Source organism: Mus caroli, chromosome 13, assembly GCF_900094665.2.
Source record: "Mus caroli chromosome 13, CAROLI_EIJ_v1.1, whole genome shotgun sequence".
Classification (NCBI taxonomy): Eukaryota; Metazoa; Chordata; class Mammalia; order Rodentia; family Muridae; genus Mus; species Mus caroli.
Window position 1 is genome coordinate 6,633,914 of NC_034582.1, and position 18,905 is coordinate 6,652,818.

Genomic DNA, 18,905 nt, shown 5'->3' on the forward strand with positions numbered 1-18,905 from the left:
ACACACACATACACACATACATACACACACACACACACTCTAAGGGAGTCTTGAAGAGTCTAGGTAGGATAAGGACATGTAGGTCTAGCTCACATTTTTCATAGTCATTCTATCTTTTGGGCAAAAGATAAGCAAGCTTCAAGCAAAGTGAGGTAAGAATGTCTTATTATACATGTATGAAGTAGGAACGGACATTTGTCATCTGCCATCTGCCTTACTTGTATTCTGTAGCATTCAATGGTGTCACCAGTGGGCACTAGGAGGTTGTGGTAATGGCACAGATTCATAGAGAGACTTAGAAGGAAGGAAGTGGTGGACTGTAAGCCTGATCTCAACACACAAGCACAATTCATAAAACAACATATGCGGGAAGTGCCTCGGGGATCGGGCAGAACACAAACAAGGGCTAAGCATCAAAACTGAAGCTGACATCCACTGTGTGCCCACAGCAGAACAAAACAAGGCAGAGTTGCAAGAAATGAGCTTAGGAACAGACCTGGAGGGAAGCGTCAAATGCCAATCTTCAGATGTGTGGGTTTTATCCTGGGGCAACAAGTAAAGCATTGAAGTGCTTTGGGCAGGAGACTGCAGTGATAGAGGGGGTCTTTAGGTACCTGGGAGCAATGTTCAGACTAGGCCTTACGAACAAGGGATGCAAGAGGTTGGGAGTCTCCTTTTGAAATGAACTTGGCCTTAAGCGAAATTTAAAGTAGTAGTAATGCTCAATAAAATTAGGTAGTAGAAAGTCTGTGCAAATCCTGCCCCCAGGAAACCTTAGATATTTTATTTTTACTCCAGTGTGTGTGTGTGTGTGTGTGTGTCTCTGTCTGTCTGTCTGTCTGTCTGTCTGTCTGTCTGTCTGTATGTATGTAGTTGCTCAGGAAGGCCAGAAGAAAGAGTTTGATTCCTTGGAGCTAGAGTTATAGGTAGTTGTGAGCCACATAATGTGACTTCTAGGGACTAAATCCAAGTTCTCTGCAAGAATAACAAGTACTTTAATTGCTAAGTTGTGTCCCCAGCCCCATAAATTCCTCATATTCAATGTAACAAGATACCAAATACTGAATATTGTTTTTAGGTTGAGGAAGCACAAAAGGGTTTATGAGTTAAATAAGGGCAAGACACATAGATGAGTCAGAGAACGTTGGTTCTGTTAGGTGCAGTAGTGTTTCTGTAGAGAGTTGCCGTAGATAAGAAAGTTTAGGCACAGAGAAACACAGGACATTAAGTGAAAGCCTGCAGTGCATTGCAGGAAAAACAGAGCCATGTGGCTTGGTAAGTACTCATGAAAGACGGTGCATACAAAGGACAGAACACTCACACATTCACACTAAAGGCCTGTCACACAACTCAGTTCTTCACTGAGAGTGGCTGAGGCAGTGTGCTCATGGAACTCTATTATGGTAGCATCAGGAACAAAGGAAAGGTCTCAGGAGAACTGTGGAGATCTATACAAGAATCTTAGCACATAGATGTCTGCACTGACACTGGGGCACATGAATCCCTAGTGTATATTCTTCTTTTTCTGAGTCCACCTCACCTACTGACTGGCTAGAACACGGGGGTGTGACAAGGTGTTCTGTGTATTTTCCAAGCTAGCAACCACAGTATCAGTAGACTTTATCTCCTACAATGGAACTTGATCCCTGCAAATGGCACACTCAGGATGATATGGTATAGACTAGACTTGAGCCAATCCATAATTAATGGATTAACTTATTCACTTGCATTAATTCATTTCCTAATCTTGAGGGAAGCTGGAGGACCATAGGGAGAACCACATAAACATCCTTTCTATATTCATGGTTGATGTAAGAGGTTCCTACGTGCCAGTCCTGATACCATTGGCAGAATATAATCCAATTGAGCAAGAATTAAAAGAACAGTCAAGATATTCCCATTTTGGTATTACTGTATCAAAATGCAGTAAGAATGCTAGTATACAGAATCAGAGCGGCTGAAAGCTGTCCGGAAAGAGCAATGTGTCATCTACATTTTACAAGATTATGTCATCATTTCCAACAGTGAGTGGCCTCCCTAAAGCCTCCTATCACTATTAAATGCAATCATTTTCAGAAATAGACACATTATACCAATCACACATCATATCTCCTAGTCTATGGATGAAAGACTTCTTGTGTGAGTTTGGTTCACAATCATTGTTAGAATCCTGATTGGCTTTTAGTGAGGTGGCAAGAGGGTATTTGCAGAGATCCCTAATATGAGGTACTACCAAACTTTTTTTTTCTTTTCTGTAGTAGTAGGTGTATGTGTATTCATATACATGTATATATATGTAATTATATTGTAACTCAGTGCATTGATGCACATATGAGAGTTCATATCTGCTTGTAGACATCACAAAAGCTGCTGCTTCCTACAATGATAGCCACAAGTTACATGATGTGCTTAGGACTGCTCTATTTATTATCCTATCCCATTCTGTTAAATTTATTCAACTCTGGTCCATCCCATTCTCTTCTATTCTCACACTCAATTCTATTATAGTTAACAGTTCTTATTCACTAGGGTAGTTTTAACCCTGTAGAGAAATTAAATAGAAACTACAAAGAGCTCTCATGTATTCTTTCTTCCTTAGCTGCTATCACATTTAACATATTTTCTCTTGTCATTAGAAACACCTCACATTAGCATGGCTTCCTTGTCATAATTAATGAAGCAATGTTAATATCCTGTCCTTGACTAGAGAGAGCTTAAGGTTGTTGTTAGAGCTTGTATGATCTACTCCTGGTGGATCCAGCACTATTCAGAAAATTCTCACTGTTCTAGAAGTCCTCAGTGTTTCACCTGCCCATCCTTTTCTCCCCAGTGAACTAGATACCTCTCACGTTGCTATGACAAAGACAACTTAAGGAAGGAAGGATTATGACTTAAAGCACAGTCCATCATGGTGGGGAAAGCCTAGTGGTGGGAGCAGGTGGCAGCTGGTCACATTGTATCTGTAGCCAAGAGGCAGAGAGAGATGAATGGCGATGCTCAGTTAATTTTCTCTTTATTATTAAGTCTGGGACACTAGGCCTATGATATTGTACTACCCAAGTTGAGGGTAGGACTCCCTTGCTTAGTCAAACCTTCCTGGAAACCTCATAAACACACTTAGAAGTTTGTTTCCTTGGTGATTCTAAATCCAGTCAAGCTGATGATGCAGACTGACTGTCCTATGTACAAACTCTTAACACCCTCCCCTCCTGGCTGTCTCACTGCATAGTTATAAGAGGTAAATGAACTCATGGAGCTATGCCAAACATCAGACATATAGTAAGTCGTCATCAACTGCAAAGCTGTAATCACTAGCTTTCCTTACTCCATGCACCCCTCACGTTTGTCTGAAGCATACTAAGTCATCTTTCGAGGAAGCTGAAGGAGTGCAGTGCTCATGTGCTTATTTATCTGTGGAAGCTTTTCAGAAGAGCTGAGTTGGAAATCTTGAAAGGTCTGTGATTTGTTAAGTGTGGAGAGGTAGAGGAGTGTAAAAAAGATGAGGAGACAGCATAACACTAGGCTCGAGAGGAAGAGAAGCAAAACAGCAATTGGCAGACGAGTCCACATGATTAGAGCCGAGAGTGAGGAGCAAAGAATGAACACCGTCCCGCTGGTCCCATTTAGAGGTCATAGGTGATCATTTCTATCGACAAAAAAACCCTCAGCGTTCTCTTTCAGTGGCTATGAAAGCCGGACCTCAATTACGTGATGGAGTATAAAGTTCTAGTCTGTTCTGGGCCTATTGAAATGGCGGTAGCTTTGTCCCAGCCTCAGGAACACTTTGAAGACACATTCAAATGGGTTTCTGTGTTCTGTGCTTCAGAGGAGGATCTTCAAATTGGGAAGTTGACCTATTGTTGAATATGGGAGGCAGCCACGTGTGACTCTTTTAAAGTTAAATTAAGCCCAGAGAATTAAAACTTTATGTCTTCAAATCCTTTCTGTTATTTATTTTTATACTTTATATTTATTTTTATGTGCGTTAGTGTTTTGCCTGCATGTATGTCTCCATGAGAAAATGGAACAGATCCCCTGGAACAGGAGTTACAGACAGTTCTGAGTTATCTACTTTAAATAAAAAGCAAATTATAAAGATTCTCATAGAAGAAGAAGGTTCAGAGATGTGCCAGTAAAATGGTAATGAGATGTATCTAGAGGTGGAGCAGAGAGAGCCAAGTTCTGTGCAAAGCACCTCTTAGCTCCCCCTGCCCCAACTCCTTTGTTTGTTATAGGAGTAGGCCCTGTGCCAGTATAACCTTACTATATATTGAGTTTTCTTAAAAATGTTAACAGCAAAGATTAATGCAAATGTCCCTACTTTGCAAAGCTAAACATTCAGAACTCTATATTATTTCCTAAAATACTTTGAAATACAAAATTTGTGACCCACTGGTATATAAGAAAATATATCTTTCATGTATACATCATGTATACATCACATATTTAAAGGTTGAAGTTTTTAGAAAGAACCCAGGTAGGTAACAAAAGTAAAGTGTGACTAATTAAGTTGGAAAAATAATTTAATGCTAGTTTTTAAAATACACTATGGACAATGTGAAAAAATGATGAAATTTAAAATATTACCAATAATCCTAATGCCATTTTTTCAGTTCCTTTTCATTGTGCTATTCATTTGCTATAGATTTGTCTGTCTGAGCTGGGCAGTGGTGGCATACACCTTTAATTCCAGCAATTGGGAGGCAGAGGCAGGCAGATTTCTGAGTTCGAGGCCAGCTTGGTCTACATAGTGAGTTTCAGGACAGCCAGGGCAACACAGAGAAACCCTATCTTGAAAAACCAAAACAAACAAACAAACAAACAAACAAACAAACAAACCAAAGCAAAAAAACCTCAAAAAGCAAAACAAAACAAAAGATTTGTCAGATTTGTCTATGTATCTATTATGCATCTATCATCTACCTATTATCTATCATCTATCTATCCACCATCTATTTATCATCTAGCTATTGTCATCTATCTATCTATCTATCTATCTATCTATCTATCTATCTATCTATCTATCATCTATCATCTAGCTATTGTCATCTATCTGTCATCTAGCTATGCATCCATTCATCTTTCTACCTACCATATACCAATCTACTTACCTTCTTACATGATATGCTTAAAATGGAATTCAGTTACTTGTGCATGCCAGGAAAGCATTCTTCCATTGAACTGCCTTTCCAGTCCTTAATATTAATTTCTGCCAAAGGGTAACTGACACTAGATCAATTGCTTATTTTATATTACTTGTAAAGCCTGTAGAATATGGACCTAGAGAAGTGTTTCAAGATTGAGTGATTATTATTTTGGCCTGCATGATCATACAGATCAATAAACTAACTTTAGATGAAAGAAAAGCAGATGGACACCAGGGTGGAAGAGAACAAGAAGACAGCCAATCTCTGGCTTAGAGAACTACACATCAGAGAGCCATCCCTTTACCATATACACAAGACGTACAAAGAGTATTTCATTTTGGTCTCTTCAAAACATCTTGACTGGGCAGTGGTGGTGCATACCTATAATCCAGTCATTCCAGGCAGAGGCAGGCAGATCTCTTAAGTTTGAGGCCAACTTGTTCTACAGAATGAGTTCCAGGACAGTTAGGCTTATACAGAGAACCCTGGTCTGGGAAAACCAAAAGGAAAGAAAAAGAAAAAAAAAGTATCTTGAAATCATGGAACTCAAAAATCTGCTAGAAAGGCAGGAATAGATAAAAGTAAGATTATCTCCTATTCTACAGATTGGGAAAAAAAAATCCCAGTTCAGTCTGTGAGGTCAAGGAAGAGACTAAAGTTTATAAGGAAGTAACCTTGAGCTCTATTGTTAGATCCCCCCCCCCAAAAAAAAGTTGTTTTTGTGACAAAACAAGAAACAGTTTGACATGATTCTGCTTGGCCCTTTGGCATGCAAAAATACTAAGGCTGGCTGACATTCTGGCTGCACAGTTCCCAGCTGTGTAATCACTGGGGTCTAGGACTCCTGACTATACTTAGTTCACCCCGTGGATTCCTTTTGAGACCAAGACAATGGAACTTATAATTAGCAAACTACTATAAGTCTAGAACTATGACACATGAATAGAACTCTTCCTTTTTCTCTTTCCCTCTCCGAGGGCATAAAAATAGAACAAGGAACTGGTAATATTTGTACTTCCACTCAAATCACTTTTAATAAAAATATAACCAAAGATGGAACTTGGCAAGAGCAATGCCCAGTGAGAGAAGCAGGGTGAGTCTTAGTTTCCTCTGACTCTCAGACTCTTTCTGACATGCAGGCATGGATGTGAGCCTGTCAGAGAGGGAATGCTAACAGATGCCTTGCATTTATATCCCAGTACAGGGGTCATAGGTCACCCATGGGATGTGCTCACAGCATAAGCAGGTATGTGAAAAAAATCAATCACAATACAAAACTGTATAGGCTATATGTATTTTCTTCTATGTCCTGAAGCATTTCACATAGCATTCAAGTTATTCTGTCTCCCAGTGCTTTTTGCCTGGGTGTCTTCTTTGCTCTGATACTTCTGCTCTCTGGATCTATTACTAAATAAAGTAAGGGTCATTTGAACAATGTACTGCCAAGCCATAATAGTCAGTCTGAGAAACTGAAGGACTAAGTATTAATGAGCATGTAGCGTATATGGCATGGATCCTGAGAAGGAAGAGAGAGATCATCTCCTAAGTGGGACTGACTAAAATCATGGGAGACCTCATAACCCTGCTTAGGAAGAGGTACGATTTACAACTGATTTACAACTTGTGAGTTGTTTACTTGTGTGATTTTCCATTTAATATCTTCTTAATTGATTGATTAATTAGTTGTCTGTAGGTAACAGAAATTTGGGAAACAAAATCGTGAATAAGAGAAATCATATTACAAATCCAACCCAGAGACTATTACTTTTCCTTGGTCCACTGATACTAACTCACTTTTTCTGACTCCTTACTAATTCCTGCTTCATCTCTTTGACAGCTGTCAGATCAATATTCCAAAATAATAGCTCAATTTCCAGTTCAAAATCACCAAGTGACCATGCAACTTCTGGAAACAAAAAAATGGGACAGCAATGTTCCTTTAAGCGCAATCTTTTTTTTTTTCATTATATATGTTGATCGTTTATTTCATTTTTTAGCTGTAGAACATGATTACTTTCCAAAGTGTCTTAGAAAAATTATAATTAACAGTAATGCAAGAGAAAGCAAAAGCTTGACCTTCAATGAAACATTATTCAGCAACTTATTGCTATGAATTTCAATAAGATATCAAATTCACAAATTAGAATTTATTTAAAAATATAAATGAGGTAGATATACATAATCAGAGTGAAAATGAAAAACCTATTTCACGTGAGTTATAATAGTGCAGAGAGCCATGTAACAGGATAAATTAAAGTGCACACACACACCTACAAGTATTTGAGTATCTGCTTATTTATCCTGATTTTCTTTCAAATAGTATTTTTAAATACATTATATGTTTTAAAGTGATGTAACATCAATTAATGAAAAAGGAGCTATGATATTGAAAGAGAACAGGCATTGGTGATGGTGACAATGGTGGCGGTTGTGCATAGAAGGCTTAGGGGAGAGAAAGAGAAGAATGATCTACTTTTATTATAGTGTCAAAAATTAAAATAAAAATATTTAAAATAAAATATTTATTGCCTTTCTACCCATCCTTTTGTCCTTAGTTCTAAAAATATATAAAAACTGTATAACTATATTTAAAACAAGTGCACAGTTAATAGAAGAATAGACTCAGGGTCTTGATAGTCTTAAAGCTTAATCTTAATTTATCTTTCTGCATTTCCCCTCCAACTCTGTCCCACCTAGAGTTCCCAAAGAAGTGTCCTGATTCTCCTTGGATCACAGGGTTTTCCCAACTCCAGTTTCTTTTGCCATGTCCACCAGCAGGTTTGCAATTCCTCTGCCAGACTCTTCCTATCACCATCCACCAAACTCTGTCTTTTAAAGTTCAAGCGGGCGCAATCAATTCTTCCTGCCTCATCTCAGCAGAACATTTCCTTTCTGCCTGTCTCATTCTATCCTGCTTTCTGAGTGTATGTGGCCTATTTTCCACAATTAAATAAATTTGAAAATGTTAAAGCAGTACTAATATGTCTGGACGATTTTTATACAGCAGCTTCTGGCACTGTCTGTAAAGATCTCCATTTCTGATGAGGCGGCCAGCCCTCCCTTCATCCAGTTTGTAACCAGAGCCAGACTCTTCTCTTTCTTTTGTTGCAGACACTGTTCCTAGCTAAGCTTGAGTCACTCTCTTCTGAACTTGACTCCCAAGTGCTCCTTGGTCTTTAAAGTCTTTCATGTATTACTACAACACTCCGTTTTAACTCAATTCTGCTAAGTCAGTTGATTGATAATGCACCCCTGATTTGTGAGTCCTCTGTGAATCTAAGACCCTCTTTCTCCATTTCTCAGGTCATGTTTGATCTCCTCACCTTCACCAAGAATCCTAACAAGACATCTATGTAACTGGAATTCCACTCCCCTGTTCCTGGTAGTATCTCTAATTCTTACCCACCTTGATCTTTGGCTCTGTTCACACAGTATCATAATCTGGCTAAGATCTTTACTAAAGTCTTTCTTCCTCTACTGCAAGTTTTCTGAATAAATCTGCTCTGACTCATCCCACTTTGCAAGGGGGGCAAGGTCCTGTCAGTTATTTAAATCCTGCTACTGCTGATGTCGTAACCCAGTGCCTCATGCTATGTTGCAGCCTTTCATCTTTCTGTCATGCTAAGCTTCTACAAAACAGTTCTTTCTAATGAAAAAAATTAAAAAAAGAGCATTGCATGAACCATTTCATTTGATCTTCACAGTACGGAAGAACAGGCTGAAGTTACCATCTCATGCTATTGAAGAAATGAAATTCAAGGAGGCAGAGTGACTTGACCATGGTGATGTAAACGATATCTAAGAGTGAAGGAAGCTCCGAGAATTACTGGATCCACATGCAATCCCATGCCTGAAGCTAAATGTTACTCTTTTCTAGTTCACAGACAACATAGGACTGAGATGGGGAAATGATAGTACAGAGGTCTCCTCTTCCTTGTTATTTCCGTTTGCCCCTGCTCAGCAGAGAGGAAATAATCGAAACAGCCAACATTTATTGAGTGCTCGGCAAAAGGCAGGTGCTATATATAAACACCTTACCTGTAACTACCTCATTTGTCTCTCCTGATAGTGTTTATGGGGTGCTTATGGCTACTGAGTACAGATGGGGGAAGGAGATTAGGAAATTAGTTTGCTCAAGGGGCAGTGAGCATTGAATCAACACCCATGTGCTTTAAAGCCACATTTTTAACCTTCATGTCAAGGCTGTTCAAATTTTAGTGTGCCCATGAGTCAAGTAGAGACACTGATGATGGCTGCATGTGATTCTGTAGAACTGGGATGGGGTCATAGCTTCTGCACTGTTAGTAAGCTTTTGGCTGATGCTCCATGGACCACATCTGAGTATTAGATTCTTTTTATTAATCCCTGAAAGGGCTGAATGTGGTCACACAAGTGACTGGAGTTCCAGTTTCAGGGAGTCTGAGGGCGAGAGAGAGAGAGAGAGAGAGAGAGAGAGAGAGAGAGAGAGAGAGAGAGACAGAGAACACCCTGATTTTCTCTCTGAGCTAAGTCCACTCTTCAATTTTGTTCAGAGCACCCATAGTCATTTTCTGTGACAGTCCATACATCTAGCTGCAAACCATACGTTCCCCCTTCTCTCATAAGAATACCTGCAGTATGAAGCATATGCAACAAGATTCTGGGAAATATTTAATGATACCCAATACATACTTTAATCATCCTTCTTCCATACGAACACAACCTTGACTTTATTACAGTCTCTGTGACCCACTTGGTTTCTCAGTGAGACACATTCATATAGATTATTACTGCAGCTCATGCCACTTGTCATTAAGCATCCACTCAAATGAAACTTGTTGATAAACTAATAGAATATAATAGCTTCATTTTCCAGTATTGGAGATGAAATGTACGACCTTGAACACTATGGCTGAATGGTCGAGCATCAGCCATATCTCAGGATTCTTGTTAAGCTAGAATTAAACGTAGAATCACTCTGATACCCTCCTGAGTAGCTATGGTTACAGGCTAATGTCTCCAGCTCAATCTACAATTTTTTATTAGGTATTTTCTTCAATCTACAATTTTTTAAGGTGTAGAAATTGTATAAGTTTACAAAATGGGTTTTCTCATTTATTTTTGCTTTTACATTTTAATTTATTAACAATTTGTTATTGAGAACTTGGCAAATAATAGATATTACACATAGAAAGAAACCCAAAGTCTATGTACCTCATTGATATTCTATATATTCAGAACAGCAATGCTGAAGCTGTGGAGCTTCACCTGGGATCTCTTACTTTCAGTATCAAATATAATTTTATGCACCTATATAAAAGCAAAAAATAAAAAGTCCACATCAAAGTCAAAAGCAGAAAAACAACTAACTTTATGTCCTGCTCTTCATGACTCAAGTGTGTATTACCTGCATTGTCTTTCCTCAACACTAACACCCTTTCTTTTTTCTTTTACACATGCTATGCTGAACCAATGTGTACAATTGTGTGTATGCATATATGTGTATATATTATACGTTTATTATATAATAACTATATAATAATGATAAGAATAAATAACATATAAACATAATATATTATAAATTATATATTATATGTTATATATATATATGTGTGTGTGTATTTAGCATAAGCTAGGATCTAGATATGAGGGAGAACTTATAGTTCATTATTCCATCATTTTCTGATCCCCTGCACTGAACTAGTGTGTACAGTGCTTGTACCTTATGGCCAATTTGAAAATCAAAATCCAGAATTTTCTAATTACATGACTTCCCTATCTAAAGACACTCATTTTAATGTGTATGTGTAGGATGCTACAAAATAGCATTTTATTTAATCAATTACATTTAGCTTACTCAGTTTTATTCAGTTTTACTTTGTTTTGTTCACTGATTCAAGGAAGTGATAGGACGTGGTAATTAATGTCACTTCACAATATAAAACCTCATTATATACAGTTAGCCCCTGCAGATGTTTGCTCTAAAATGTGCTCCTCCCCATAGCCCCCCTTTAGCTTTTGGGAAGTGAAAAAATCAGTTTTCATTGAATTCATTATGCTTGGTTGATCTGTGGTGGTCCAAAACGGCAGGCCTTAATTGCTTGTGATGCTCCTATAAACTGTCTTTCAAGAAGTGCTTTCCGATCACAGATAATCTCTTCTCTCCAAATCTTCCTCCTTGCAGGGTGGGAGGATCCCCCATGCTCTCATACCCACCCCTTACTCTTAGGTGCTACACTAGGAATTTTATGAGTAATTTCTTTATCATTCTCAATGCGATCTTGAGAGGCAAGGTGGATCACTTTACAGATAGAAACTAAGGCCAAAGGAAGTGAAATTATAACTAACATCATTTCTATTACCAGAAGGCATAACAGATCCAAAGTGCTTAACTTGACATTGTTCTGGTTCATTGCCTACCCCACCGATGGTCACATCTGTCAAAGCAACAGCCCACACTCTAGTACCAATTTCTGTCCTAATTTGCTTCCTATTGTTATGATTAAAAACCATGACCAAAACCAACACAGGAAGGAAAGGGGCTATCTCCTCTGACAAGTTATAGCTCATCATGAAGGTAAGTTGGCAGGCATGTAAAACAAGAACCCGGAAGCAGGAACTAAAGCAGAGGCCATGGAGGATCACTGGTTACTGGCTTGTTCTCTGTGGTTTGCTCAGCCTGCTTTCTTATAGAACCTAGAACCACCTGGCCAGAGGTGCTACCACTCCCAGTGGACTGAGTCCTCCCACATCAATAATTAATTAAGAAAATGGATTGCTCTCAGAGGCTGAGTCACCAGAAAACACACATGGGCTTAAATGAGGTTCCAGACCTGTATGTTTCAGATGTGCAGCTCAGTCTCCATGTGGGTCCTCCAACAACTGGAGTAGGGGCTGTCCCTAAAGATGTAATCTGACTGGGGTATCCAGTCCCCACAGGACTGCCTTGTCTGGCCTCAAAGCAAAAGGATGTGCCCACAGTGGCAGAGACTTGATAAACCAGGGTGGGAGGAATATCCGAAGGGAGGGTGTACCCTCTCAGAGAAGAAGGGGATGGAGGATGGGGAGAGGGCCTCTGTGAGGTGGGGACCAGGAGGGGGCATAAATAAATAAATTAAAAAAAAAATAACAATGAAAATAAAATTTACAAGAAAAAAAAAAGAGAAAGAAAATGGATGTACCTACATGCCAATCCAATGGGAGTATTTTTCATAGGTGGGATTCCCATGCCTCAAATGATGAGCTGTGTCAAGAAGCTTTGTGTTAGCTTTGTGACAAACAAATTAAAAGAACATAAGCTATTCTTTTTAGAATGTTGGAGGGATAGAAGTCCAAGACTGAGTCTTCTTGGCTCCTATACGATGTCTTTCCATTAGGCCTTTCTATAGTTCTAGAGTAGAAGGAGTTAATGAGACTCCTTAAGTTTGTTCTCTTAGGTCTCTGACTCCCTTCATGATTGCTCTGTTCTTGTCCCCAACCACCTTCCAGGCATCCTGCTTTCAAATGTCACCACTTTGGAAGTCAGGATCATAACATATTGATTTTTGGGGATGAAACCAATCAAACCGTAACACCTATGACTACTAACATTTCTATAATAAGAAGGCACTACTCCTGTAATCAAAACACATAAATGTGTTTACATAGCAAAGTGCCATGCTCTGTGTACTTTAAAAGGCGTGTGTTGCTGCCTCTCGATGTTAGCCCACCCCTTACCCAAGTCAAGGTTTTTCAGTGCTTTTCTCTAATGTTCAAGATGAAATGCAAAGCTCCTTTAGCACTTCTTCTCCATCCTGCTATCCCACATCCCACAAGTGGGTATCAATGTTCACGTGTAGTCACTTGCATTACCTTCATATCCATCACCCCTTGGCATGGCTTTTTATTTCCTCTCTACTTAAACTCTGCCTTCTAAGGAGGATAACTACGGTACGTTTTTTCTCACTTGGCATTTGATTTCATATAGACACATAAGATCATCACATATGACACAAAAGTAGGAGTAGAATTGCCATGGGAAAAAAGGTGACCAATTGAGGTGTGAGAAAAGAGAGGGTTGGGTATGAAGGGGAATGTTCTCAATGTATACACACAATGCAGACTTGTATACAGACTAAAAATTCAAGTAAAAGGAGAGAAAAGTGGAAATATTTCAAATTGAATTTATATACACAGTAATGTTTCTGTTTGCCAAAAGATAAAGACTTATGCCCATGTTATACTTTCATCTTAAATAAAATGTGTTTGGATTTAAAATCAATCAGCCAATCAATTCATCAATCAATCAATCAATCATCAATCAATCAATCTAGTTTCATATTGTGCTTTTATGAATCAATCAATCAATCATCAATCAATCAACCTAGTTTCATATTGTGCTTTCATGAATCAATCAATCAATCAATCATCAATCAATCAATCTAGTTTCGTATTGTGCTTTCATGAATCAATCAAACAATCATCAACCAACCAATCAATCTAGTTAAATCTCATTTCATATTATGCTTTTCTTAAAAAGTTGTAGTTCTATGCTCCCAAAGCCACACAAACACACTATCCCTATTCTAACTTGCACACCAATTACCACCCCTGTTTAATAAACATTTCCTCTAAGTATCTTTGTGCCTCTACCTAGAAACAGACCAAAGATACAGACCATGGAAGCTTAATCACATTGCTTGTATCTGGTCTCATACTGAACAATTTACAGCATTAAAAACATACACACAGCTTATCATCGATACTGGATATGCAGCTCATCAAAGAAAGCCGCTTATTACAGCATCACTGAAGGTTACTTAGCACCGCTGTCAGAGGAACATGCAGCAAGAATTGAATAACTATCTTGCTGAAAGAACATGTTGAAATTGGAAAGGGTTTGAAGCTTCGGAATAATGATAAATAGTGTAAATAGAATTTCCTTTGTTTCTCTATGATACATTGGAATGTAAATATAGCATGTGCTCACACACATACACACACTCATCCACACACACATACACACTTACACACACACACACTAAAACACACACTCACACACACTCCTCACACATCCACACACACTCACCCACACACACTCACACACACACACACACACACACACACTTTCTGTTTTATCATATAACAAACTTCCTCTAAGGGTTTCTTCTGTGTGCAGTGGTATAATAGGAAGCATATTTCCTCATTGCAAACATCTCCTGACATGTTCATGTGCATTTGCTTCTATGAGCACATGTGTGTGGAGGCCAGAGGTTGACCTTGGGTGTCATCCTCAAACACTCTCTCCCTTGTTAGCTGGGCTAACACCCTTGAGCTCACTGATCTGGCTAGCCAGCATGCTCTGCAACGTCTTCTCTCCATCTTTCCCTCACTGAGTTAAAAAAGCACGCACCACTCTGCATGGCCTTTTACAGTGGTGCTTGGATGCCATATACTTTACCAACCAAGCTCCTCTCTCTAGCCTCCCATATCTGACTTTTATTTTAGGTATGTATTTTAGAAGATGGATGGCCATTTTTGTGCAATTTTAAAAGCAGATTGTTCTGTTCAATAGGATCAGTCTCAAATCTCAAATGTTTTCCTAACATATAATTATCATCTTCCAGAGACCCAAAAGTACTGTCAATGTGACTGAAATCAGAATGTAAATATTTTATCAACAGCTGTCAAATCTCAATTGGCAGCAAATAGAAGGCCCCCGAATTACTATCATCTAAACAGAAGACTACATCACTTAATTGACAGATAAAACATTCTTCTGGTTTCCATGTTCCTGTCAGCATCTTTAGTGCATTAACACAGCGTCCCATTATGCACAGTTGCTGTGACAATCAGCATGAAGATGAAATGACTTTGATGTGCTCTTGGGGAGACATCCAGCATAGGGCAGCTGTCTGCTTTTCAGTACGTCGCTTCAACTCATGATATCTATGATGTCTGCCCCTGACATAGACTAAATAGCAGAGCCAGTGGACTATTACTATGTCCATAAAAAGGTAAGCATTTGCCAACAGCAGCTTGAGAAATCAAGGTTTGATCTTTTGTGTACTCATTCAACTAACCATCTGACTATGAATGTGCTAGGCTTAACCAATAATCTCTCGTAGGATGCACAGAACTAACCTGCCACCCTTACAAATCAAAGAGGCTCCTGAAGTGAGATTTTTTCAAGTGGTCTTTCCAAACTGATGTTATTTTCTGTTTGTACCACTGTCTGGCTCTCTGTCCCTTTCCTTATTGTCCCCTCCCTATTTTTTCCCTTCTTGCCCACTGAAGCCACAGACATATTGGAGCACTCTATAAGTTTCATTTTTTGAGGGCTACTAAGCCTATAAGATTTTCTGATTCTACAGCTACAACTTTAATAAATATTTTTAAGTCTCCTGAAAGGAAAGGTGTACTTTAGGGAGGTAGAATAACAGATGAGGTCCTGTACTCTTAGAGGTTATATTGTGCCATGGTGAGAGAAAAACAGCAACGTATAAATACATATGATCCAATTACATTTACCTTGCTCTTAAGCTTCATCAGTAATATTTGCTAACAAGAGAACATTTTAGCATGACTTTTAAAATTACACCCTTCCCTTTTAAAAGGGAATAGAACTGGGGGTGTGTGGAGGAGAGAGGAGAAGAGAGGAAAGCAGAGGAGAGGAGAGGGGTGGGGAGAAGAGGAGAGGAGAGAGGAGAAGAGGGAGAGGAGAGGAGAGGAGAGGAGAGGAGAGGAGAGGAGAGAAGAGAAGAGAAGAGAAGAGAAGAGAAGAGAAGAGAAGAGAAGAGAAGAGAAGAGAAGAGAAGAGAAGAGAAGAGAAGAGAAGAGAAGAGAAGAGAAGAGAAGAGAAGAGAAGAGAAGAGAAGAGAAGAGAAGAGAAGAGAGTCTAGGAGAAAAATGAATGAATGGAATTGTCAAATGGTATCAAGTACCAAGGGCAGTGTCAGGGCCCCAGGAGGAGAAAGCAATGAGACACATTCAAGAAAAGAATCAGAAAGAGTGAGGCCAGAGATTAGGAAACAAAGGGAACAGGGACATGTGGGAGCCAGATCCTAGCAGATGCTCTAAGTCATGGAAATGTGTCAGGGTTCATTGTAAATGTATGGGGAAGAACAAGGGTTCAAGCAGGTCTTACTAAGCTTCTCAGTGTTGTGCCAGAGTGTAAGTCAGGTGAGCACCGGGAAGCTAATGCTCTAGTCTAAGAGGTAATGCAATGCCTTAGAGTAGTGAGGACTGTGGCAAAAGATGCCAGAGACCCAGAATGTATTTGGGGGAAAGTGAAGAGAGGAGCGCATAACTCAAGGACCCTTGGCTGGGGGCGGGGGGGGGCACTGTCAAGGAGGTGAGGGACAAATCTGTGTGATGAGCCTATAGGCATGCCTTCACTCTCTCCCCTTACAAAGAAAAAGCAAAGGTCTGGAAAGGTGAAGTGACTTTTAAAAAACTATTCGTACAAGCTGAGCATCACCTGCCAGTTTGTCCTCTTTGTTTCCAGCCTAGGTCTTTCTCTTATTATTCAGCTCCTCCCCCCCAGACACAGCTCAGACCCTCCCCTCCACCCCCCCCCCAGTGCCTGGTATTATGTTTCTCTTGGAAAGAAATTTCATTACATATCTTAGCTTTTATCTGTATTGTTTTTTTTTTTCCTGGAGGCAAATAAGCATGAATGAAAAATAATGGCTGTATGAAGAAGAGTATTTGAGACTGAGATAACACAGGGTAAAATATGAATTTTGGTGGCCTCAGGCAGACCATGTCTTCTAAACATTTATTTCAAAAGGACAAAATACACTAGAGCTGTTACTGCATTCCCCAGCATTCATAGGCAACCCCAATGCATCTCTGTGCTCCCACACCCAGTGTTTTCCTTTTCATTTCTTTTATTTTTTTCCCCCAGAAAGGAGTAGACTTACTTGGTTCAACTAATCTGATGAGTGGAACACGCTAATGGAAACCTCATGAATCCACAAAACACTTCTGAACTGAGCAGGCCCACTTAATAGCTGTAAACATGTAACCAGCAACAATCCAGGCTCCTGGCACCACACTGCCAAGATAAGGACTGGACAGGTGCAACATGGGGAAAGACAACCAAAAGTTACAGTGCAAACCCAGCAAATGCCATTGACCAGACACAGTCATTAGTATCTCAGGGATGTTTCATCTTCTACAAAACACAGATAAAAGGAGTATGCAGCCTATCATAGTGCTCTGGAGATTAAGCCCTGTGGACAGATGTTGAGCATAAAGGCCCAGTGTGAAGGCTGCAGATAGGCTTGGTCCATCCTTGAATCTGAGCCAAGTCAATGCCTGAGTGTGCATGTGTGTGTCCAAGTATGTGCTTGTGAATGTGTGCGTGCTTGTAAGTATGTGTGTGTGCGTGGCCACAGTCTCTTCAGGATCTATGCTCTTGATGCCTATGAGTGTAGTGCACTGAGATTGAAATCTGAGGCTGGGCATCTCTATTAGGTCCTCAAGATAGAAACAAAAAACATTCCAAAACCAATTCTTCCTAAGGAAATGTTCTTTATGGCTGTTACACAGAGCCCATGGGCTCAAACTGGGTCATACAGCTAAAGTAAAGAGTACTAAGAAGATGGGATGGGATGCTGGTTTTTTCCCTTCAAGACAAGATTCCATGTGGTAGCCAGACTGACCTGAAACTCATTATGTAGCCCAGACTGGCTTCAAATTCCTGGCCATGTTTCTGCCTCAGTTTTCCTGAGTGCCGAAGCTGTAGATCCGAGTCACTCTGCTCATTATGATATGAACTTTTAGTGGAAGTGCTATGCTGTCCTTCACAGCATTAAGATTTTGCCAGGAAGGAAAAGTGGACTTGGGGTAGGATAATACAGTATTTGCTGGATGGAAAAAAATCAGCAGTAACATGCAAATAAAACTGTGTGTTTTATAATCTTCTTTCTTCATGCTCCCTATATCTTTGGATTGGTTGAGCCAAGATAATATAAGTCAAAGGAAAGTTCTTAAGCTTAAAAGATTTGAAGAAGCAGGCCACCTTCTCAGAAGCTACTCGAGAATATATATGTACAAGCCAAGACACATGCTGGTAATGCAAATATTCTGCATTCTGATGCTGTTGAGGTAAATTATGTATGTATGTAGATATATATGTATGCATCTTTCTTCTCTTTCTTTCTTTCTTTCTTTCTTTCTTTCTTTCTTTCTTTCTTTCTTTCTTTCTTTCTTTCTTTCTTTCTTTCTTTCTTTCTTTCTTTCTTTCTTTCCTCTATCATATGTATATATATATGCATATATATGTATGTATATGTGTGTGTGTGTACATACACACACATACACACACACACACACACACACACACACACACAATTTTAAAATAAGCCAGCTTGTTTCAAATTTCAGCAAGCATGCTGTTACTTTAAATCTGAATTGGACCAGGAAAGCACACAGTGTTATTTCTACTAGGACACAATTGAGCATGTCTGTATAGTCATATTGATATGCACAAAGTCTGGCAAGAAATGTGGACATATTGTGATGGCATGTGTGTATGAAGACACCACAGTGAAGCCCATTATTTGGAAGGGGTAATGGTGACACATACAGCAGAAACTTTAAGTGGTTCCAAACTCCAACTTACAGTTATATTGATCATTGATCAGTTAATACAGATCAAGTTATTGACTCCCATTTCAAGCAAAGAATCAAATAGAAAAGACACTTACCTTATTGTACCTTTGCTGAAGTTCAGAATGTCACGTGCTTGGTCACTTAGTCAGAACGCAGCACTAGAAAACAACAAAATATGGT